Raw genomic sequence first — 25,446 nt, 5'->3', positions numbered from 1 at the left:
TGTGTGTTGGACATCGTTAACAGAAAAGAAAAGAAAAAAAAAGGAAAAAAAAACATGCAGTTACAAATAAGGAGGCTATGTTTGAAAATTATTATTTTTTTAAATTATGTTTAGATTTAGTGACCAGTTTGGAGAAAAATCATTTCATTCGTGTAATCCCTTGATTGACTAAACTTGTTTTTTTAATTAGGAAGAAGAGCGTGTTCCCTTTACCACCTGGGGAAAGTGTATAAATATAACCCTTTGTGCAAGTGCTCTTTTTCTGGGAAAGAACCTGCCACAGAGTTTTTAAAATCTAATGTGAAATGCTGAGAAAACTGAAAGTCAAGCTGGGAACTATGTAGTCTCATAGAGGAAACTTTTCCCAGAGAACATCTGAGCCAATTCAGGGCGCCACTCTGGAGGTTCCATAGTCTCTTCTGCTCACAGTGCTTCCCCCAATTCTTTTCACCTCATTTGTTAAAATCAGATCAGTGGTTTAGGATTCTCCAGGGTCTTATTAAGAGACCAGATGGAGGCATTAAGAATTCTAAAATTTTCCAAGAGTAACAACCAAGATAAAATATCTAAGAATAGCCTAACAAAAGGAAAGTAGGAACTATCAGAAAAATAAAAATAAAAACTACTGAAATATATAAAAGATGCTTTAATCACATGATTCTAGATTAAATGATCATATCTCCAAAATAACAGAAGTTATAAAATTGATTTGGGGTTTATTGTGAATAAAATCATATTAGTAATTTAATAATTAATAACATAATGAGAGTTTTACTAGTTCAAGAATAGCCAGATTAGAAAATAGGACAGGAAGTACAGATATGTGCTCTGATAATCAATAATGATTTAATATAAGATATGGAAGACATTACAAATCAGGGAGATAAATAAAGGTTATTCAGTAAATGGAACACTTGCTAGCTACTAGGGGGGAAAAGAAAACAATGAAATCATATAGTGAACCATATATTGTGATAAATTCCAGAAATATTTAAAAAAGTAACAAAATTACAGAAAAAGTAGAAATAAATATGAATGAATATACAACCTCTAGATGAGCAGTAATTTTCAGAGGAAAATATATAAATATTTCCATGCATCAGAAGCATCCTAATTTTAAAAAACACCAGAGGATATTATTTGTTTACAAATCCGACAAGGGGCTAATTCCTTCAATACATAGAGAGTTCAGATCACTTCAAAAGTAACATCAAAAAATCTCAGCATAGAAGGCAGAGAAGATGAACACACATTCACAAAGGAAAAAATATATGTCACAATCCAATGGTAAATCAGTCAGTGCACATCAAAATTAAATAGTTTTCCACCTCTCAAGTGACACAGTTCTGTTTATGAGGATGAAGTGCCAGTGATCACCAAACCCATGCCTAGGTTACTGGATACTTTTTGTGAAGAATGGTTGATTTACATTGCTGTGTTAATTTCTGGTGTACTCCTCCAGCCTTCTTAGAAAGCAGTCTGGCAGTTCATATCAAGAGTCAAAAATATTCATAGGCTTTAATCCACTAATTCAGCATTGAAAAACTTTTAATCAGGAAGTATTTCAAAATGTCAGGGAAAGTCAGTATGGATGCAAGTCACAGACATACTTTTCTATGTATGTATATATAAAATCTCAGCCAAAATATTCTTCCAACCTTTCACATAGTAGAATATTATGCAGCCATGAAAAAGTGTGTCCATGAGAATATTTTATGACATGTCAAAGTGTTGTGCTTATGATAGGCTTGAGAAAAAATTTATATATAAAATGATTTGTAATATACAAACAATGCACAGTTCTGAAGTAATTATGCCTATAGGTAGAAGCATTTTTCTTATTTTTTATTCATTTTCAGAGTTGGAGTCTTGATTGTTGGTGACAAAATCAACATCCAATGTGTTTAGACAAAAACCAAAAAATGGTGATGCATGGGATTTATTGGTTCCTGTAAATGAAAAACTCAGGTCTGAGGTCTGGCTTCAGTCAAGGAGAGACACTGTGTCCCAGATGATGTCAAGGGCTGGTTTTGTCCTGTCTTCTTTCTGTGTCCAAGGATGTCTCCGCATGCTGCTTCTAGGCACTCAGCATCCCAGATCACACATCCATCCAAACCAAGAGAGGTCTCTTTGCCAGCTTCCCCTCTTGATAGAGGAAGCTTATCATTCACATGGGCACCAGCACGTATCTCCTCACGTATTAGTGGCTCTTTCTGGGTTATTTGCCAATTCTCAAATCATGTGCGAGGCCTATAGAATGAGGGGTATTATTTGTCTTAAACCAACTGAGATCTACCTCTGGTGCTTCAGAAAGAGTGGGTCAATCGAGCTTAAATCACAGGACTAAAAACAGAAGGGAGGCTATTTATCCTAGAGCAAATTATGGGTCCTCTTCTAAGACTGGGGACAGATCCAGGACAGCAGTTCTCTCCACTACTGAGTACTTTCAAATTTTCTTTAATGAGCAAATATTAAAGATATGATCAGAAAAGATGATAAGTAAGAAGAAACTTGAGGAAGGAGAATGGAAAGCTTTCCTTTTTCTTAAGAAATATTGAACCCATTAAGTGCTTGGAAGAAAAATGGAAATTGTCAAGTTTGTAAAAGTTCTGAAATGAATTAGAATTGATTTCACAGACCATGTAGGAGACAGTGCAATACACTTAGTGTGTCTTTGGGCTCTTTGAGTATTTCAGTTCTTTCACTTAATAGTTGCTTCATTTGGGGCAAATTGCATCATCTCCACGTGGCTCTACATCCTCATCTGTAAAAGAGATATAATATTACTTTCCTCACAGGACGATTGTGAGTATTTAGAAAAATAGATGTGTGCTGAAGCAATAGTAAGCCTTTAAAGAATCTTAACTATGCTGATTACTTAATACATAATTAAAAATTTGTTATGCAGACTCTTTAAAAATGCATACTATTTAAATGGCCTATATGTACTCTATAAGAGAGGAAGGCTTAATAGACCTTCCATAATACATTTTTCTCAGCCTTAACAAATTTTCACATTTAATCACACACACACCAAAAAGTTATTACTTTCACAAGCATGAAGCCTTAGCTGTGAAGAAAAAGATGATGAAAGAGAGTAGAAGAGGAAATAAAATGCTTTCTCTAGAAACTGATGGCTTAAAAACTAAGAAAAACACCCTTTTAAGACTTTGGTCACCATATTCATAGCTAATACTTAGAGTTTTTCACATGCCTGTGGCTAATGCTCTAATTGTTTTCACAATTAGTAAATAATTGACTCATCACAATAGTCCTATAAATTGCTATTATTATCACCCCATTATATGGGTGAGGAGATTGAAGCCCCTAGAGGTTAAGAAATTTGCACAAGGCCCCACAGCTAGCATCGGAGCTGGGATCCAGAGGTAAGACTGTGGCTCCAGGAGAGGCTTGTAAACACTCCCTCTGCTCCCCCCTGCAGGTGCAAGCCAGCATCATGCTGTTACTGTAAATAACATGATGTGGCTCACTTAGTCTTGAAATTCACATTCTTTGTAGCTTTCTCTCTGGGGCAGCCATCAGGAGCAGCCAGGGACACTGAGTACATGCTTCTGGACTATGACCAAGAAGGTAGATGGAAGGAAAACAGTTTAAAAATAGGATCTTTAATGTGCATTCCTCGTGGGCAGAAGAAAACCTGCCTAGGGAGGAACTGAAACCCTATCAGCCACGTGAAAGTTATGCTTCAGGCACCCCGGGTGCCCTTGGGTCCACACAGTCAGAACTACAACGGATCAGGGACATGAATCTTGTGCAAATGCAGGGAGTAGGAGTACCTGCCATTTTAAGATCTCAAGGAGTATGAGAAGCATGTGAAGCTTTCATCAGCAGAGACCTGCTGTCAATTCCAGTGTTTCCCTCAGGGCATGTACGCAGTTTCACTGATCCTAATCAGAATGAAGACAACAGCTAGCACCTGCTGACCCCTGAATCAGTGATAGGTTCTCCCTTGAAAGGAAGCATATCCCCTACATTGGTTACAACTAGTTCATAACCTATGTAATTCTATAAATGTAGAAGGGATATTTCATTGTTTCTGCTATCACAGACCTGTCTCCAAAAGAAAAGAACATGCCACCAGTTACTCCATTTTCACCAATTTAAAGATATACTTAACAGGCTTCCTTCTTTAGTGCAGTTTTAGGTTTACAGAAATTTTCACAGAAATTGGAGTTCCCATATATTCCCTATGCCCTGCACACAGCTGCTCCTGCTGTCAGCATGTTACATTAGTGGATGCACTCATTCTTTGTGACATCCTTAATTCCTCCTACACTAAAGTTTAACATGCCTGATATTCACGTCTCTTGTGGCATTTACGTGCGATTTACATCACTTCTCACGTTTATGTGAGGTTTACAGCACATGCATGTTGTCTGTTTAAGCGTGGGGTGGGGGCAAGTTTTCTGTGTAAAAATGCGATCATTAGTGAGTCTCATGCTGCTGGGTTTTTGGGTTGTCAGGTCCTGTTGACCATTGCTTGAGTTATTGGGATCATTGTCTACGGACTTTCAGTGTTCATTGTATTTTCTGCAAAACTTCCCAAGAACCTGAATGGAAGAGATCCAATCCAGAAGTACCTGACTGTGCAGGTGGGCCACGCCCATCACTGCTTCCCTCATCAGTTTTATCATCATCGTGACCCTGAACGCCATACATGAGAAAGCGGCAATCATGATGACGGACTCTGGTAAGCTCCTCTTGCAGCTGAGGTCATTTCTACACCAGTTTTATAACCAGGTCAAAACAGAGACTGTGTCTCTTAGGCACTTCAATTCCAGTACATTACAGTCTTTAGAAAACTGCAAATGTAAACATATTTCCTCTAGCCTATGTGAGAAGTGAATTAGCTCCAGCTTTGCATTAGTGAAGGGGACAAAGGAAGCATTAGAATGTCCAAGCTCTGTGTAAACAGGTCAGTGCTTAATAATAATTTCAATTACATAAGATCACGTACCTTATTGTTGAAAGTAAATAGTCTCTGTATTGCAAATAAGTGGAATAGGGTCGTGGTTCCAGTGGCAGATTTGCTTGTGCGTTATTGAGAGGAAAACTAATCACTGTGTCATGTGTCTTCCCCCCATGCTGTTCCTGTTAGTTTAGCTCCATTCTCATCAGCTGTGGCTTCTATAATAAATGTTTCTTCTCTCTGGCTTGTATCCCAGCCAGCGGCTTAGCGGCCCAAGTTAAGTGCTTCCCACACGCTGCATGTGTCTGGGTGATTCTCCCAGTGGTCTGCTCAGTGGTCATCTTCTGAAAACACTAAGACCAATTCAAATTCTGAACTAGGAGGATGACCCATTTTATGTTCCCCAAATGCTTCTAGCAAGTTGCCCCGTGCTTTGTTTCTTTTCTTCAATAGTCCGACCTTACTGCCGTTCAGGGAGACAAGAGAATATCAATTAGCAGGATGTATAGAAGTAGCTTTCTGTCAACTTACACCTGACAGAGGACAGTTCTTGCCCATTGGATACAGTTGTGCTTACAAATTTTAAAGAACGGCAGACTTTTTTGTTTTCTTTGCCTTGTGGGTTATTACGTTCATAGGGGGAGAAACACTTACCACAGTGTGTACACTTGGAATTAACATAGTATCTATGTTAAGGAATTCAAAACAGCTTAAATGAAAACAGTGTGAATTGTGAATATGTATATACATCTTTACCATGTTAACTCATGTGTCCGTGACTTTGATTAGGGTCTAAAAGCCGTTCACACTTTTACAGACTTAACTTTACTTTATTCTAGCTGCAGAGCTACCAAGGGCCAGACTGACTATGAGAACAACCTAGCCATGAAGGTGTTCTTGTTCCAGTTTGTCAACTACTTCTCCTCGTGTTTCTACATCACATTCTTTAAGGGCAGATTTGTGACTTATCCGGGAGGTCTGGTGTATTGGCTGTGAAAATACAAAAATGAAGACGTGTGAATACAGCTTTGTGTTCTGACAGTCTAACCTGTTTCAGGTTTTCTCTTAGTTTTCCAATGAAGAGTGTCTTTACTCTCTGTTCCTTCGATTTTTTTAGGCATAAAATAATGACTTTATTTCATGTTAGAGCTATCTAAAATTTAAATTAGATTTTCTTTCTAATATTCCAGTGTGACCCAGGTGGCTGTCTCCTTGAACTGATGACACAGATGACAATAATCATGGGAGGACAGTCAATCTGGAATAACATACAAGAGGTGTTACTTCCGTGAGGACTAAGTCATGTGATCTTGGGGTGAGAACAGCCCACCCATTCACGTCATTTTCCTGCGTGCCCATCTCTAAAACAGGGGAGACTCTCTGCTTATTAAAGCTCTCCAGATAAGATGATCCAGCCAACAGTGTAAACGTACCTTCTGTTTAATAATTATGCTTAAATACCTTCCTTTTTATGTTTAACTTAAATCCCCAAGTGCTATTGTTTCTCCTTATTAGCCCATCACTGGGGACTGACTGATCAGAGCACTTTGAGAGATGGCCCTTTTTGGGACCGTGAACTAAGTTTTCCCACAACTTCCTGCAACTTTCTCCTCCTTTTATACATGCATTTAAAAATCCATAACAGGAATTTGTTGAGTGCCTAGTATGTGCTAGTCACTGTATTAAATGATGTACATATATGTGTGTGTGCGTGTGTGTGTGTGTGTACAATTTAATCACCTAAACAATCCTTATTCTTATCTCCCTTTTTCAAATGAAGATTCTGTAGCTTAAAGAGGGTAAATGATTTGCCCAAGCTCTCATTGCCAATAAGAGACCACTGTGGGACTCAGATGTAAGACCCTATCTCTCTGAATCCATGTTCTTCTAAGAACAGAGACTCTCTTGGGGTCCTAAGGCACAGGGTTACATAATGTTTTAAGAGACACTTGTCTAAAATAATAACTACAGAGGTTTTAACTTACTTTTCTCTTCCTAAAAATGAGAAAAGCAGATGTTAGCAAAGGTCACACTGTCCTTTTGTTTTTCACATAAGCCCAATCCCATATCAAAGTGGACAGCCCAGAGTTATCTGCAATTTCTGAACATTTCAAGGAGCTTACTGTATTCGCTTTCTGTTGCTGTTGCAACAAGTATCCCCAAACGTCATGGTAGTAGGAAGAAAAAAGAAAAAGTCTCCACTAAACAACAGAAATTTAACCTTGTAGTGTTCTTGAACGCAGAAGCCTGCTGAAGTCAAATTATTGGCACGGCTGTTTGTGAAGGCCTCAGGGGAACCTGTGTCTTTGACTTTTCTGGCTTCCAGAGGCCACCTGTGTCTCTTGGCCTGTGACCTCTTTCCTCTCTCTCAAGGTCAGCATGGTTGTGTGCCTCTGACTCTGATCCTGTGGTCACATCTCCTCTCCTCTCTCCCCTCTTCTGCCTCCCTCTTCCTCCCATAACAACCCTGGTGATTACACTGGGCTCACCTCTATCTTAGAGTCAGCTGGTTAGCAACCTTAAGCGCATCTGCAAACATAGGCCCCCTTTGCCAGGGAATCTGACCTCTTCCTATGTTCTGGGGATAAGGACATTGACATATTGGGGGGGAACGTTTTTCTGCCTACCACACTAATCTTCTTAAGATAATTTCTGGCTTTGAGTTTCTGTTCTCATGAAACTGTTATTCTCTCTTCTGTCTTGCCTTCCACACCAGCATTCTGCTCCTGCCCAACCTAACTGCAGAGCTCACCCCTCTCTGTGGTGTCCCCCAAAACCACTTACACAAGCAGGTCTTACTGTTGTTTGGAGCATGGAGGAGAAACTCAAACAACTTGAATTTTGAAATAAAAAACCTCCATCATTTCAAAGTCTTCCATGTCACTATAAAAAATTTTATTTTTTAACTTCATTTTTTAATTTTTAAACTATTTTAAACTTTGTAATTTTTTTAAACTTTACTTTTTTTCTTATCATCCTTCATTGTAGGCTCCAGAAACCTGCTCTTCTGCCCACCGCATCCAAGTGCCCTTTCATTGTTTCTCCTCCCTTTCCTAACCTTCCTTCTCTCTCCCTTATTACCAAGTTTCTGTCCATTCTGTTTATAGGGCAGTTAAATTATTTTTTCTTTCTTTCTTTCTTTCTTTCTGTTTTTGCAGCGTGAACACCTTTGGGTGTCAGTGTGTCCTGCCACATTTCTTCACAAGGGCTTCATCTTTCACCTTCAGTGTGGATTACTGGGGTCTGTCCCTAAACAAAGGCTTTTCCCTTGTCCCCCAGCTCACCATGCCCCTCAAGAAAAAGATTCTGATCTCCACTGTGAAATGAATCTTTTTTTCCATCCTGTGCAGTAGACAACTCTTACCCTGAGCTCACATTCAGATATTTCCAGAGGAGTAAAAGTAGCTCGTGTGCAAATAATACTACTTTTCTCTGTGAAAAGAAATAGATCAGATAGAGGAAACACTTAACTCAAATTACTCAAAAGCACTTCCTGAAGGAAATAGGTAAATTATTTAACACTAACTTTTGTTGAATCTGGTTATCAGTGAGCTACTTTTACCAATCAAGAAGGATATATTTCCTAAATTGGTACTGAGAAATTCATGTGGAATGAAACTTGCTCACATGAACTAGTTTAAAGTAAAGGATGCATTATAGTATCTGTGGTCTGTTTATACCTTCGCTTAAGTAAGCACATTGTTGTAGGTTCCAGTGAGCTGAACTTTGTCTCCATGTATTTCTACTATGGGCTAAAATATATAGGGAATATGTTTTGAATTATGTTTCCCTTGCTTGAAAACCAGGAATGCTGAATGATAGCCAAGTACGAGGATGCCTTGTGTTTTACACACTGCCTCTTCTCTTTGTATAAGGTGCCAGTTTCCTTCTTAATTTTCCATGTAAAATCCTAACATACCAAATATCTATCAATTACTCGTGCTGCACCAAAACTATACCCATCCTCAAAAATACATAGGAAGGGAAAAGAAAACTTTTCATAGTTAGCGACTATTTTCATGCTATTTAAATATGTCTAAAGGAACATAATGAAATGAATTTCACCATATCTCACCTGCCTCCACCCCCCCAATCCCATGTAGGGTTCTTGAGTAGTATTGTGGGAACAAATGAAGAAGGAAAGTGATGCCGTGATCCAGGCTCCCTCTGGGGTCCCCCCAGCACTTGATCGGCACCTGGTATAAAGTAGGTCTCAGTCCGAGCCAGCTGAGTGAGTGAGTGACTCACAGGCATCGAATGCGTAACATCAGTGAATTAACAGCATTCTCTGTAGGACTCAGAGAATAAGCTGAGTGCCCTGTGGCCTTCCCAACCTCACATACTATTTTGATGTTGGGGTCATTTCTGGGAATGTTATTCTGTACTTGACAAAAGGCTAGTAAAATTCCAGGGTTAAGCAACTTGCCCTAGGGAAATTTTATGATAAAATATTAAGAAAAATAGTTAAATGTCCAAAATGACACAGCATTGTCCTTTGGTGTTTAGATAATGTATGGCTGTAATTTTCTTACTTTATATGTTTTCTACATTTTCCACCGTGTGTATGCACTACTATATAATAAGAAAAAGCAAATGTTTAAAAGAGAAAATCTCTCTTCTCCGGATATGATTTGATTAGAGGATGAGTCAGATACATTTAATAAGAGAACCTTAAATACATGTGTCCATAACTCACTCTTGAAATTCAGGAACAGGAAACTCAGGAATGAAATAGATTAAGAGAATCAAAGATACTTGTATTCAAGATTAGCAAGTAGGAGTGTCCTCAACAGAAATGGTTATAATCTATAATTCAGGGATTATATGTGATACTGAAGGTACAAAGACAACATGAAGTAGAAAATGCCACGTGGCAAGCACTGAGTAAAGGGCAATTTACTATGATTATGCCAATATGTTTGGTCAATTCCCAAGCAAATGATTATGTAACCCCTGTTAGAGGGAGAAAGCTTCCAGCCTTGGCTGGAGAGGGGGAAGGATTCACTGTATGTACTTTTCAAAATGTCTACAGGTGCTTCTCCTGTGCAAATTGATATCCCTGCACGAGAACCATAACCCAACAGAAAACCCAAAAGACCGAGGACAATGATGGGTAGACGACAGCCCAAACTTTTCTGCCACAGATGAGTGGTTCCACTGAGGAAGACTGAGCAAGAGGCTCAGATTCTTAGCTAAGGACAAGCATGTCGGGACTTCTAATACGACCTAATGCCATCGATGGGGGAGGGCAGTTCAGCACAAGAAGGGAGCGCCAGGTGAGTTAGCATGGAAGTTTCATCCCGAATCCAAACCGTAATGGATTTGGGTCCCGGAGGGTTAAAGCCCTGCTTCCCTGGGGCATGGACCGGATTCCACAAGAGGCTGAGACAGGAAGTATGAGGCAGAGAAAAACTCCCCCAGGAGACTCCCGTGTCTGGGTGCCAGGAAGGGTGATGGACGAGCGTGGTCTCAGCGCCACCCGCACCGCAGGGGCCCGAGGGGCTGTGGAGCTGCGCGCTCCCGGCCGAACCTCAGACCTGACTGCAGCGCTCTGGGCTGCGGCCTGGGGAGCGGCTTCAGCAGCAGTCTGTCCCCGTCCTTCTCGTAGGTGCTGCAGTGACCCCCACCCCTGTGGCCACGGTGTTCCCAAGCCAAGGGTCTAAGTGACTTCAACCCTATTTACAGGTGGCCACAGCCGGTTAGCCTGTGCTGCTCAAAAGGAAGATCCCACATGGGGTTTTGATGTGTTAGGGGGGATTGTTAATACCTGGCCTGCTTTGAATCATTTCATCCAGACAGCAGCCTGGGCAGTGGAAGTTTCATCTCCCAGTTTTATTTCAACTTATTTGTTGAAAGTATAGTTGGTTTACAATATTGTGTTAATTCTTGGTGTACAGCATAGTGATTCACTTATACATATATATATATATTCCTTGTCATATACTTTTCCACTATAGGTTATTAAGTAATTGAATGTAGTTCCCTGTGCTATACAGTAGGATCTTGTTGTTTGAAGCAAAAATTGCTAAACAAAGTAACAAAGTAAGCAGACTAAACCTAGCCATGTGTATGACAGAGTTGAGTTTATCTCAGTATTTAAATGTGGTTTTGATCTCCAGGATCACTTTATCAACTTATCATAAGTAAAGGGCCTGTGGACCACTTCTCAGAAAAATGTTTTAAAATCATGAGATTTAGAGAATAAAGTAGGAAGATAATTATACTGAAAAGCAGATATCAAAATATAGAAATGGGCATTTGTGATACAGTAATATCTGAATTATTGGAAGAACGTGTTGAATAAGAGGATCCAGTGATGGGTCTACTAACCACAACATTCTGCCACAGCAGTGAGTGTCAATCATCTTCTGAGATCTGCAACAATTGCATTTTGAATGTAAATAAAGTAAAATAACAAATAAGTCATGAAGTGTGGATTCAGATTCAGGGGTATCTCGAATCCATATCCCCACCACTTCCCCGAGCTCCCTGCTCTTCCCCTAATGTCATTGAAAGAAATGGGGAAAGTTTGTGAAGCGAAGGGCATGTTCCATTGCAAAGAAATCTCATAGCAAACCTGGGAGCATGGCCAGTGAATAGTTAACGCTGAGATCAGAGGCTGTGGGAAACCAAGCAGGGGCAGCTCTTTACAAGTCACATCATATCCTCAGTGTGTGTCCACGTGTGTGCATACAGACGTGTGGGCATGTATGATATATACACCTGCCTTTCGTGTGAAGCCGCCTCACTGTCCAAATTTGAAATCCATCCAGACGTGCAGTGCAGTCAGCCGGAGCTCAACCAGACGCTAAGTTGCCTGTTGTTGCTCTGTCTCTTCTGCTGAACTCCACGAGTTCACCACACGCCAGCTGTTGCTTTCAGGGACAACAGCTCTGTAGGCTACAGGTCCATGCCTTGTTTCACTGCCAACTCCAATTTCCTTTCAGGACAAATTGCCATTTGAAAAAGGGGGAAGCATTCAGTTGGCCCACAAGCCTCTGAGTGAGGAAAAAACATAACCTTAGAGACAGCTCTGTGGGACAGCATCCAGGAGGGGCAGAGCACTGGGCTGAGAGTCGAGGCTGTGTTTCTTTCAAGCTCTGCACTGAATTTGAGGTGGCATGTCACTTCTTTGGTCCTTGATTTGTACAGCTTAAATTAGGTTCTTGGACCTGTTCGATCCAACGTTAGAGTATCACTTTTCTGCTCGGTGACCCTCCATGGCTCCGCAATTCCTTCAGAGGGAAAAATGCCCACATCCTCACGGCAGCCTCTTAGGCTCCACCCCCAAAATCACCACTTATTTCCTATTCACTCTGGCCCACACCAGTCTCCATGCTGTGTGTCCAGTGTGAGGGACCTCCAGGCCTGTGATCACTGTTCCCTCTGCCCCTCCTCTGCCCACCCCTTTGCCTCCATCTTTGCCTTATTCAAAGGTCACTGCCCCAGCCCCACTTCTCCCTACAGACATTCCTCGCCCTCCTTTATTTTCCTCTGCAGCACTTATCACCAGCTCAAAGACCCTGTATTACTTTCTTTTACTTATTTTCTCTGACGATTTTCAGACTGGAAAGGCCATGGTGGATAATAGCAGAGAAATGGGGGGAAAAAAGACAAATTAGGGAAGGTATCTTCTAAAAGCTAAAATGCCCACCTGAAAAGGAGGTAGGAGATAAAATAGTAGTCGTTACAATTTTGGTAAACCCAAGGTACGTGGTCAGGACTAGTTTTCACAATATTTCGGGGTACGGAGGCAGCAATAAAAAGAAATTTATCCTGAAAACAAGAAATTAAATTCTTTGGAAGATGATGTCTTCAGCTTGAAATGTCAGTAATACTTTTATGACCTTGGTCTGATAATATCCTGCCTTATAATTTGATCTGTTTGGCAGCTGGGTCATGAATCTAATGGTGCCACAGATTCAGGAGCAGAACAGACCACCCCACAATGGGAACAGGACAGCCATCTGTATCCCATGGGCAAACTGGGGTTATTTTATGAATACCCTGAAATGAGTCAGTCATCAGTGGAGATTTCTGTGCTGTCGGTTATACTAGAATATGCTTTGGGTCACAGAAGCATCGTTACCGAGCCAAACAATGACCTAGCATACCGAAACGGAGCCCGCTTTTCTCCGTTATATGCATTTATGCAGTCAGGCTTTCAAACAGGGTGCCTGTGTGTATCTTTGTCAATATTTATGTTGCACAAAGCTGAAGATTTACTGCCAAGGAATGAAATGGAATACTCATTCAGGTACGTCTCTACCATTGATTCTCAGATCCTTCTGATCATGTCGTCTAAGGATGAACTCAGGACCGTTACTAGATGTGACTCAGCTCGGGCTGTAGCCCGTGTGGCACAGCTGTTGGCTGATATCCTTCTAAACAGAGTCATGTGAGCCTGCCAGCCTGTGCAGAAAGCCCACAAGAGCATCCTGCCTCATGGTAGCAAGGTTCACAGGGTCACCCCTTCCACAACTCACACCTGCCTTTCGCATTGTTCCTATTTCTTCTGGCCGATGGTTTCTGCCTAGTTCCTTGAGTGACCTCGTGGAAAATCACTGGCTTGAATTCAGGATGAATTTGCTGATCTGGAGTATCGGTAGAACACAGATCCCCTAAATCTCCAATGTCTTTGTCCATTTCTGTACATTTGCTTGGGCTCTGTTTCTCTTTGATTGAACTTGGTTTTGAGCTCTCGGTTGCCTTTAAATGGTTGCATCTCAAAATAGATTTCCATAGGAAACGTCATCTTTTCTATTATGCATGGCACACTTTTATCTACTAGAAGGCTGATGATGTGCACGTTTTGTATCTGAGCCCTTTCAGCTCACCACTGCCTTGAATTAGTTTTTTTTTTTTTCAAGCTTAGGAGACAGGAAAGGATTTTGGTCAATAGGATTTGCATTTATGCATGCGGGTTCATGTCTGCAAAGGCACCCCTTTGTGCTTCCTGTTTATAAGTCTACAGATTGAGGGAGTTTTCTTTCTCCTAAATTGCATTCTATATATAAAATAATAGTTTTTAAAAATATACAATATACATGAAAATGCATCTGGTTCCCTCGGTGAATGAAAGGTCATTTTGTGGCATCTTCAGTCAGCTATGCTTTGTGCCCTGGTGTCTGATTTGAGTTTCATCTTTGCTTTTGTTGTGTTTAGTGATCAGGTTCCATTAAGGGTGCAGCTGCTGTCCCTGGTGTAGAAATTATGTTCGTTTATTCTGCTTATTATCAAAAGGACTTTAAGCCAATATCTGTTATTCAAAAATGAGTCATAATTTTAAATATGTCTTACTGGGGCTATTATCAGCATTAATAATAACAACAACTTTCTGAGGGCAGCATATCATTTGGTATTTTAACACACACGAAAAAAGCCTTGGAAAAAAGTTATTGTTCTAGTTAAGTCAAATAAAGGTCATTGAAAGGAAAAGTTGTATGCTTCTGGGAGAAATTGATAGGACTTTTATAACATTATAGTCTCATTAAAATACCAATTAAATAATTCAGCCTAACTCTACCCTACATAACAGGATGGAGTAACAGCCATTCTAGAGAGATTTTTCAGATTTATTTGTTTTCCTATTATCTAAATAATCCCTAACGAATTAGAAAATTCAATCCATTTCTGAGAGTAGGCAGTGTGTTATTCTGTATTCAACACTGGAGTGAAACTTATTTTGTGTTCTTTTTGTTCATGGGAGATAGAATTTCCAAGTGCTTTTTGAATTATTTTTGTTCCTCTAAAATAAAGTGCCTTTGGTGGTGATCTCCTGACCTCAGTTTCCTCCTACCAGTTTTCCCCATGATCATTAATGACACCCCACCTGCCTTTTTAGTTGTGCCTCTTAGCTGCTGAAGGGGAACAGCTACTGACAGATGACCCTGGAGCCCTCCACCCGTGCTTCGTTAGGCCTCGCACCCAGCCACCAACCCTAGTCTCCTTCGCCTGAAGTACCTTTCTCTGCTTTTCTGCCTGGAAGGAGTCTTGCCAAGCCTTGGCAGGAAACCCTCCACTTTTTAGAGATTTTCTGCTCTCCTCTCTAGGCATGAATTAATTGCACTTGATTCTTGTCTTGATGGTGTGTGATCGTGTCCGTGCCCATTGTGCTCCCCGGCTGGACTGATCCAGTCGGAGGCAGTAGTCAGGCTCTTCATCTTCCTGTCCATGTCTGGAGCACCTCAGCCTGGACCCTGGTTCTCATACGTGTTTAAGTGACTTGAGCTTGGAGTTTCAACACACTCACATACAAGCGTTAGGTGAGTTGGCGGTAGCATTGCCCCCAAGGCCCCCACAAGCTTCTATATGGCATATGTTTTATTCTGAATGAAATTTCTCTTTTATTTGTTTTAGTGAATTCCCCACTGTCCTTTGAGATTATTAGAGTAACCCTGAGTTATTAACCACAATAGCTCTACCCCCACCAGCAAAAGATCCTGCTGTCTGAGAACTCAGACATGGGACATAAGAGAAATAATCTATCAGTCTTAAAATCTGGAAGCCATAAGATACCGTTTTGTACTTAGAGCACCCACAGCACAAACAGCAGTCTCTCAAGAATTTGGCGATGCCTTCCCAGAGGGCGGGTGCCGTAAGTGAAATGCAGTGAGTGATGAAGTGAGAGCTCTTTGTCTCTGGTATTGCCTTTTCCACCCTTGCTGTGTTAACTTGATCTTCCCTTCATATATTATGTTCTCCATTTAATTTACTGCAGTTAATATCAGTTGTTCTTCAATATCTCCTTGCACCCGCCCCCTCCATCCACTCTCTCTCCAGTCCTATCCCACCCACACCTCTCCTGCGCACTCCAGGACCAGGCCTGTCTCCCCCACACCCTCACCTCTGCTCTGTCTGCCCACCACCTGCACTGACATTTCCATAACTCCACAGAATGAACTTTCCAAAATGGCAGCTGAGTAACTGGGGGGGATTGTATACCTCTTATGTCTTTACCGATTCATTCGTTTATCTATCCAACAAACACTGAGCACCTGCTATGCCAAACACTGTATCAACTGCTGGGGAGACCAAGACAGGTAAGACTTGGTGTCTGCACTCCCCAAGCCAGGCGAGACTTGGCGAGTAGTTGATGGGTTGCTAAGCAGGTGATCACAAATTGGTCTTCCTAGAGCTGGAAATATTTGAACTGAATTTTGAAAGGGGAAAGGAAGTTCACTCTCTAATGTGTGGTAGAGGGAGTGGACACTTCATGCTGAGAGGTAGAGACATATAAGAGTACACGGCATGAAGCGGCTTGGCCAGACTGAAGAACAACAAGTAGGGTTAGAACAAAGTATCCAAGGTGGGAATATCTGGTGCACAAGGCCTGTGTCACGAGGGGTCTTGTGTGCTTAGACTTGAATGTATCCTTAAAGAAACAGGGATATATTGGAATATATGTAAGCAAGGGAATTGCATAATGTTTATGTTGAAGAATATCTGGTTATACTGGCAGCAGAATGGAAGATACTATTTTTGGGGGGAGGCCCATATTTTGGGGGGAAAGGATATTTCAGGCACCACCCCAGGTAACCCAGACAACAAGTGGCACACGCCTGCAGAGAGGCCCTGGGCAGAGGGATAGTGACATGGGCGGCAGAAATGGTGACTGCTGCAGAGGTGAGCACAGGGCAGGGGCGGCGGACCACAAAGCTGCTGAGGTGACTTTCCAGTGACCCATCTGGAGAGCGGATCTGCAGGAGAGTGTAAGGGGAGAAGCTGGTTTCGAGGAGATGGTTCTGTGTGTGGCATTTGGAGTGCGAAGAGTCCATGGGACATCTGAGGGGTGATGTCCGTTGTTAAGCTGGATTCACCAGTCAGGAGCTCAGAGGGGCTGTGGGTGAGGCCGTGGGGGTGATTCAGTCCTGCCAAGTGGAGGATTGAAGACGAGGCCCTGGGGAAAAGGGCCATGAACAAGGCAAATGGGAGAAGAGAAATCCACCAAGTAAGAAGAATAGCAGAGCAGTTGGGAGAAAACTAGTTGAGGCAACACAGAGAAGGCTGTAACCTGGCTTAAGGGGGATTTGAACACTGACTAAAAGGAGCATAGTGAGAAAGGGGGCTGTGTGGGGCCAAAAAGCAAGAGCTAAAGCCCACCTTTAATTAACAAGACTGGGGAAAAGGAGGAGGAGGACTATACTTAGGTAGCCTTTAAAAACCAGATCTGTGTGTATCTGTGTGTGTGCATATGTGCACACACAGCTTTCTGCCTGGGCTTTTTAAATTTATTCAAGTAAAACAAAAGTTAAGGGGGGAAAACCTTCCACTGAGAGGAAAGTATTTGTCCACTGCAAAAGCTACCTGGTAATCAAATAAACAGGAGCTGAAAATGCCCACTGGTTTGAAACACGCAGCCACCGGCAGTGCAACTCCTGTCTCAGTGCCGCGGTGAGGGCCGTGGGGGATGCAGGGCTCTGAGCCCTGGGGGAGTCTTCAGCGCAGGTACTTCTCCAAGAAACTGGACTTTAAAGGGAAGAAGAAAGTGTAGAAAGTATCAGAGAGCAATACAGGACCATGAGAGAGGGTTGGGCGAGGGTTAGTTTTGTTTTACAGTGGGCGTTTCTGGCCTTGCGGCGTTGCTGGGGCTTTGGTCTTTTTGGTCTTTTTCCAAAAGCTTTTTAGAAAGTTCTTCTCGCATGAAAATCTGAACAGATTTAATCATGTTGGGTTATTTCTGGTGTTTTATTTTTTAATTAACAAATTATCTGGAATTTATTTTAATGTCATAAATGAGAACACTGTACCAGGACTTCCAATGATTTAGCTAAATACTGCAGTATTTGAATCTACTGATTTGAAGTGTCAGTTATATAATATTACTAAAATCTCATAAATATCCACGTCTATTCTTGAAATGTAATCTATTTCATTCATACTCTCAGTGCACTATTTCTATACTGTTTCCATGACCATAGATTAATACCTCCTAGAGTTGGTCCTATTTTATCCTTTTCCAGAATGTCCCTAATACTACAAATTCAGACATCCCTCCTCATTATTTTATTTGTATATATGGGTATATTTCTGGAAAAACTTCAGGATCACCATTCAGATTTTTTTCTTATATCCATTTGGGGTTATTAACTAAATTTGCATTCAGATACTAAATTTATTTTGGAGAAAAATTGTTCTATGTCCCACAAACATGAGTCTGCACACTGAAGAGAATGGTGCATTCAACTGTTCATTCAATCATCATTTGTTTTTCTTTTTTTAAGTCATTTATCAGAATCATCTTAATATTTTTCATTAATTTATTTCTGAATAGTATGTGCCTTTTTTGTCATTATAAATGATATCTTTTCTGGGTTTTGAGCTGGGTTGATTGCTAATAAACTCTTAATTTCTGGCTTCTCTTGAATAAGAATTAGATCTGACAGTGTGAGGCCCTATTTCCAATATGGTGACTGTGAGCAGTGCATTTCATTAGGATGTCCACTTGCCTAATTGCCAGTGGCTGTACACACTCCACACATTTCTGCTACTTACCTGCCCCCTGTAGGCAGATGAGTTCATGTAGGGTTAGGTGGGTTATGGACACAGATACTGACATCACTGCTGCCACGCTGCTGACTCTGTGGCGTCACTAACTCTGGTTCTTGCTTTCTGACTTCCCTGAATATGACAGCTCCTTTTGGGCTGTGTACCTGCTGCATCTTTCCAGCCCTGTCGGCTTTTCTGCAACACACCCCGGCCTCCCAGGTCAGAAGCAAATGTCAGCTCCTCCTACCCATCCACCCCATCCACGGTCTTGCTGTTCCTGGCCAGAGTGGTCCCTACCCCTTGACTGAGCAGTAACACTAAAGGGACTATAAATTTGCCTCTCATCCACTGTCTTAGTTACATACCTGTGCTAGTTTACTTAAAAGGTCTGCCAGCTAGGAGGGGAGGGTCTAAAAGTCTTTTAGATCTCTGGCCTTATCATTTCTAACCGCTGCCCCACCCCATGGAACAGCTTACCACAGATCTCTGCTGCCCCATCTGTAGCAATGCCCTGTAAATTACAGACAGAGAGAAAAGAACTTCTAAGCCAGCACCATAACTCTGACTTCCTGTGACCACACAGACCATAGAAATATCAAGATAAAAATTCCTGAAGAAGGATATTTTGCTTATGAAGGCACTTTAATTGCATACATTTCTGTGACTTTTAATAACTTCATAGACTCTCTGAATGTGCTGCACTCAACCTCCCAGACTCAAGGGAGCTTGCTCATTTGCCTATTTTCAGTGTATTTCTTCCAACATTCTCTATGCATAGCTTTCCCAAAAGTACATTTCTTATTTCTATTTAAATAGTTAGATACATCCAAAACAGTCTTTTTTTAAAATTTTTTTATTTTTTTCTTTTTTTTACATTTTTTATTGATTCATAATCATTTTACAGTGTTGTGTCAAATTCCAGGGTTCAGCACAATTTTTCAGTCATTCATGGACTTATACACACTCATTGTCACATTTTTTTCTCTGTGATTTATCATAACATTTTGTGTATATTTCCCTGTGCTATACAGTTTAATCTTGTTTATCTATTCTACAATTTTGAAATCCCAGTCTATCCCTTCCCACCCTCTACCCACCCCCCCCCGGTAACCACAAGTCTGTATTCTCTGTCCATGAGTCTATTTCTGTCCTGTATTTATGCTTTGTTTTTGTTTGTTTTTGTTTTTTAGATTCCACATATGAGCGATCTCATATGGTATTTTTCTTTCTCTTTCTGGCTTACTTCACTTAGAATGACATTCTCTAGGAGCATCCATGTTGCTGCAAATGGCTTTATGTTGTCGGTTTTTATGGCTGAGTAGTATTCCATTGTATAAATATACCACATCTTCTTTATCCAGTCACCTGTTGATGGACATTTAGGTTGTTTCCATGTTTTGGCTATTGTAAATAGTGCTGCTATGAACATTGGGGTGAGGTGTCATCCTGAAGTAGATTTCCTTCTGGGTACAAGCCCAGGAGTGGGATTCCTGGGTCATATGTTAAGTCTATTCCTAGTCATTTGAGGAATCTTCACACTGTTTTCCATAGTGGCTGCACCAAACTGCATTCCCACCAGCAGTGTAGGAGGGTTCCCCTTTCTCCACAGCCTCTCCAGCATTTGTCATTTTTGGATTTTTGAATGACGGCCATTCTGACTGGTGTGAGGTGATACCTCATTGTAGTTTTGATTTGCATTTCTCTGATAATTAGTGATATTGAGCATTTTTTCATGTGCTTTTTGATCATTTGTATGTCTTCCTTGGAGAATTGCTTGTTAAACAGTCTTCTTTTAATCCTCAATTACAAATCATCTTGCAAGATTGTATTATTTCAACACTGAGAGTGAATAATATGCTTCAAGATTCCCAAGTTTATTATCAGCAAATAACTATGGTTGGTTAAAGATTTTTAAGCATGTTATTCCTACTAAGGGTATATACGTGAAAGAAACAGGTTGTAATTAGTCTTCTTCCCAGAAATTTTATATTTGCCTTTTGTATGGATTCTTTCTCTGTTGAACATTAGTATTACCATGAATGTCTTTTCTCTTTGAGATTTAGTTCACCATTTGCCCCTCTCTCTTTACAGGAGTAAAGGAATTGATGTCCTTCCATCCATCCACCACTCCATGTTGTGTGTCCATTCCTTCAACAGGTATTCAGTTTGGGTTCACCACCTGATTTGTGGCCTCTTTCCAGTGGCCCCTCTGTTGGCTCTGGAGAACAATATATTGGAAATCAGAGTGGGTACGTGGAAACTTGACGACCCAGTATAGACACATGGTGCCAGAAAAAGCCCAGGACATCGCAGCATGGCAGCCCCCCATGCAAGGAACAGCAATTCTGGCTGTGGTGGACCAATGTGGGTAAAAATGCTTCATGGGGTGAAGACCTTGAAGAGTCCAAAAATGCATTGGCGTTGCTTCCTAAGGAATCCAGTGTTGGGTATTGTTTAATATGAGAGGGAGATGCTAACATTATCATCGTTATAGACAACATAGTTGTTGCAAATGTAATTGTTATAATTTTTCATATTTTTTAATAATTATTATTTGTGACTTGCAAGAGCTTTTACAGAGGCAGTTGTTAAGAAGCATGGCCATTATACTGTTGCTGAAGTGTTAATTCAGTAGAAGCATGGTAATAGTATTAATAAGTACTCACTCCTTTGATCCTCACATGACTATAAATGTTACCCAGCAGTGCTTGTATAATGGAGATAGAAATCTATCTGTTTAAGAGTTTGTAGAACCTAAAATAAGAGCAGTCATTCCACCGTATTTTACCATATATTCCAGACTATCAGTTTAAAGTAGGAACTACCTGATGAGGCCATATAAACCCTTTGTGCATCCCCAATCATTCATTACCTTCCTGGCCCCCTGGGGCAGAGGTTCTTCCAGAAGGTGACCCCTTCTCTCCTCCCCACCCCACTCTTGGCCTTTGCTACCCACTGTTGGTCATTAGCTAAGCATCCTCATGTCCTGCATGTGTCTGAGCTGTGAAGGAACAGAACTCAGCTGTTTACAAACTTTATTGACTATGACCAGCATGAACAGTCTCTCTCCTTCCCTGCCCACACCCCCACAGTGCAACAGGGGGCTCACAACCACAGCGATTCCATGCCAGCCCATCAGGGAACTTTCTTCCCTAGAAATATTCTTACAACCAGGGCTGTTTCCTCCCTTACTTCACTGCCAGTTTCACTCCCAGGTTACAGTCCCCAACAAAAGGCTATCTCAGTTTGAATTCCTTAATCAAGTCACATTGACCCTGAGTACCTGGCATTTTCCTGTGAGCACTCATAGAAACAGAACAGGGCCTGGCAGTGGCTGTGGGCCAGGTTCCTGGGTGAGGGGACTTGTTGGGCCCTTCAGGTTCTGGAGTCTGGCCCGAGCTTAGATCCCAGCATTGCATCTCCACATCTGCATGATTTTGGGCCAGGCTTCAACAGTTCAGAGCTTCATCTTATCACCTGCAAACAAAATAAATCCCTGCTGCATATTTTAAGACTGTTATTTACCACAAAGGGTGCTTAGGGAAGTCAGTGAGTCAATGCATGGAAGTCACACAACCTGGTCCTCAGGGAATGTCAGTTATCTATATTATGCACCATCGATAAAATTGGGGCTGCACAGACTTGGCCAGGTATCAAAGCTACAGGCACAAGAATTTGACAATGTGTCACTGTCTGGATCATAGTCACAATTTTACACAGTAGAACAAGCTACCTGGGACCACCCAGCTGTCAGCCCACCCGACTCCCCACCCCAAGAACCCTCAATTTATCTGATTTGCTTGCTACCCCTGCTTTTTGGAGAAAGTTGGCAAATCACACACAGTCAATGTCTGCTAGGTTACGTCCATTCCCATTCACTCAAATTGCCCCATTTTCAGTATCCACTGTGCTGCAAAACATAGACTAATATTCAGAACATGACAGCAAGGCCTTTCCCGTTCCACAGTCAGAGAAGTGTGAATCTGTCATGTTTAATATGCCATATGACACTAAGCAAGGCAGGAAAACAGGCTCCTGTGCTATAAGGAAATTTTTAGCAATGACGTTTGAAACTAAAAGTGTTTTTGTTTGACCTTCAGCTAACCAGAAAATTCAATTGACTCCTATTACCCATTACTCAGGTGTCCTGGTTTGATTGTTTTAGGCACTTTTTCCTCATCTCCCCAGCATGACTTTGCTCCAACAGCACAGATGGAGTGTCTCCAAGGCTGCTCCGTGTGCATGGGCGTGTGTATACACACATGTGCACCCACTGATCGGTGCCACTGATTCATATCCAGGAGTTGTTCTGTCTTATAACTCAAGCATTGCTTTATTATATCCTAGAAATCATTGATTGAACTATAGACCATCCTCTTGCCCACATTAGGAAGTGACATCTTCCAAGACGCAGATCCTGTGTGCTTGTATATATGTATAAGTAAGAATTAAATATGTATGTCATCCCTTCACATGTTTAATTTGTGCCTTCCCAATTGAATGTGCACAGTAAAGGCTAACTTCCCATAACAGGAGAACTTTTTGGAAGAAAGAAGAAAAGAATTAGCCACCAGGGAGAAGACAGGACATCAAGCAGGAGTTTGGTATAAAATCATTTATTCTAAAGCTGCTCTGGCTCAATAAATATGTGGAATTGACATTATTGTATCATGCCAGAGCATCTGCTATTGAAGACCGATTTTAATTTACTTTGATATAAGTGGAAAATTGTGTCGGAACAGCATGGGAAATGAAGCACACTGCATCTATGTGTACTCCTGAAGTGTGTCTCAGAGCTGCTTAGTTTTGAGGAAAAGTATCTTGTCTGGAGACAATAGAATTATTTTCATTGTTGGAATTTTTGTAGCTTCCAGAAACACATCTGCAGGTGATTTTGTAAAAGTCTAGAGTTGACTTAGATAGCAGGAAATTTTAGTCTATTGAAATCAGGAGAAGTGAAATATTTTTGCCCATCACCACCACCACCACCACCACCACCAGGCAAGCACGTGTACACCCAGAGAGATTTCACATCAGAGGGAATGACAAAGCTGGTTCTGTTACCGAGGCCGAACTTGTTCTGCTCGCTGCACAACAGTGATAAATAAATAAATCAGAAGACAAGGTTTTGGGGCAAGGAATAGTAACTTTATTCAGAAAGCTGGCAGAACAAGAAGATGGGGGACTAATGTCCTGGAGAATCATCTTGCCCAAGTCAGAATTCAGGCTCCTTTTAAACTAAAAAGGGGAGGGGGTGTGGTTGGCTGTGCAAACTTCTTGCTGCAGGCATTCTTTGTTCTTGCAGCCGTCCATGTGGGTCAGGCTATGGTGTCCCTGTAAACCTCCAACAAAACAAAGGTTATTCTCTATTTTGCAACTTGCCATCTCCACATAAGTGCAGAAGTGCTAACATCCTTAAAGGTCAGAGCCCCGAGAATAGGCTTTCCTGTAGGTTTTAGGCTAAAGGCAATGTTGTTTTACAAAAGGTGCAGAGCCAGCAAGATTAAGCCTGGAAAACAGGGCACAGTGCTTCAAACTGAAGGAACAGATCCAATATGGCATCAGATTTGTTCTCTATTACAGTTCTAACTAGGGAAAATTTTGCAGTAGAAAATCTCCTCAGTTGTTTTTCTTGCTTTGCCTGAGATCTTGTTTGTTGGCTTGTGGTCTCATGGTGTCTAAACCGTATGTTCAGATGAATACTATTAAAATCATATGGTGCAGAAAAGATATCTGTTCTGCTTCAAAAAATGACTGAAACATTTAGCTTTGTTTATTCCCATAGAATTTGGATTGAATCTATTCTCGACTTTCTTCTTCCTTCAAACCAGTATTTTACTGGAGGGTTTAAAGCCCAAATTAAAGAATTTTGGAGAAGACTCATGTAATTCATAAGAGCTTTACATCCGAATTTAAGATCAACCAATATTTATACCTTTAATCAAGGAATACAATAAAGTTTGTTAGTCGATCATTTATGACGTTTTTAACTTTGTCCATGTAATCACTTGAGAGGCTTAGACACTTGATCTAACAAACAGGTATCATTGCTTGACTCTGTGAATGAAAGAATCCCAGTATAGTTTACTGCAAGTATATTTTATTAAAAATAATAAAGAATCCTTGCTCTCTAATAAAGCAACAGACAGAAGCACATAATGAGTGTTTAAAATAAATCAGTCTACGGGTTAACTTATCTAAACAAGTCAAGATAGTATAGGGAAAAAAGTATGAACTTGAAGGAAAATACATATTGTGCAATTAATATCCTATTTTTAAGAAGCAAATGATTAAAAAAACAATTTTTAAATCATTTATTTACAAAGGAGTTATATAAAACCAACTTATTTTCATAAGGGTTACATAAATAAAAGGGCTATCTAAATCTACATTATTAAAGAATAAATTATACCAAAAAGATTTCAAAGGTTGATGGATTTCCGTGATATTTATAATTTTTGAAAATATAACATACATATAACATATCCAAGCAGCTCTTGAATTATCCACAGTAACCTAGTCTACAGTTATATTTACGGAACTTAAAAAATGTAATAGGCAAGGTACAGGCCATTGCTTTTGAACTGCCACTGGAATTCTGGAAATTCCCTTAGGTTACAAACCAAAAGCAAAGTAACAATTCTGCTTTAAAGAACTTGCTCAAAGACTTTAAGACATTCACTATATATATCCAGTAACAGGAAAGATTTAAGATTTCTGAACTTTAAAAAAAAGAAATCTATGCTGAAAATGAAATTCTCTCATGTCTGCTGACAATAGCTATAAAGACACTAAATTAATGCTCCCTTTATTGTTTTCTTACCACCATAGGCAATTATTATCGATTTCACATTCTCTATGAGCTAGATGAACGAACGCCTATACACATGCTCAATTCTGAGAGTTGAATGTGCGTGAAAGCCATCAATCAACAAGCTTGTTGAGAACACAGGGATACTTTTAAGTGGGAAACTACATTACATACATATATATGTGGAGGAAATAGCTCTAACTCACAATTAGAGTGA

The 25,446-nt window shown here is 40.7% G+C and overlaps 1 pseudogene; it reads left to right on the top strand.

Annotated features, from left to right (window-relative positions):
• LOC140691782 (anoctamin-6-like) overlaps positions 1–20,790 on the top strand; it is a 61,641-nt pseudogene extending 40,851 nt beyond the window's left edge.
• The last annotated feature ends 4,656 nt before the right edge of the window (positions 20,791–25,446 follow it).

The sequence above is a fragment of the Vicugna pacos genome, chromosome X, assembly GCF_048564905.1.
Source record: "Vicugna pacos chromosome X, VicPac4, whole genome shotgun sequence".
NCBI classification, from domain to species: Eukaryota; Metazoa; Chordata; class Mammalia; order Artiodactyla; family Camelidae; genus Vicugna; species Vicugna pacos.
Note: the sequence above shows the minus strand (reverse complement) of the source record. Positions and strands in the feature narration are given on the sequence as shown.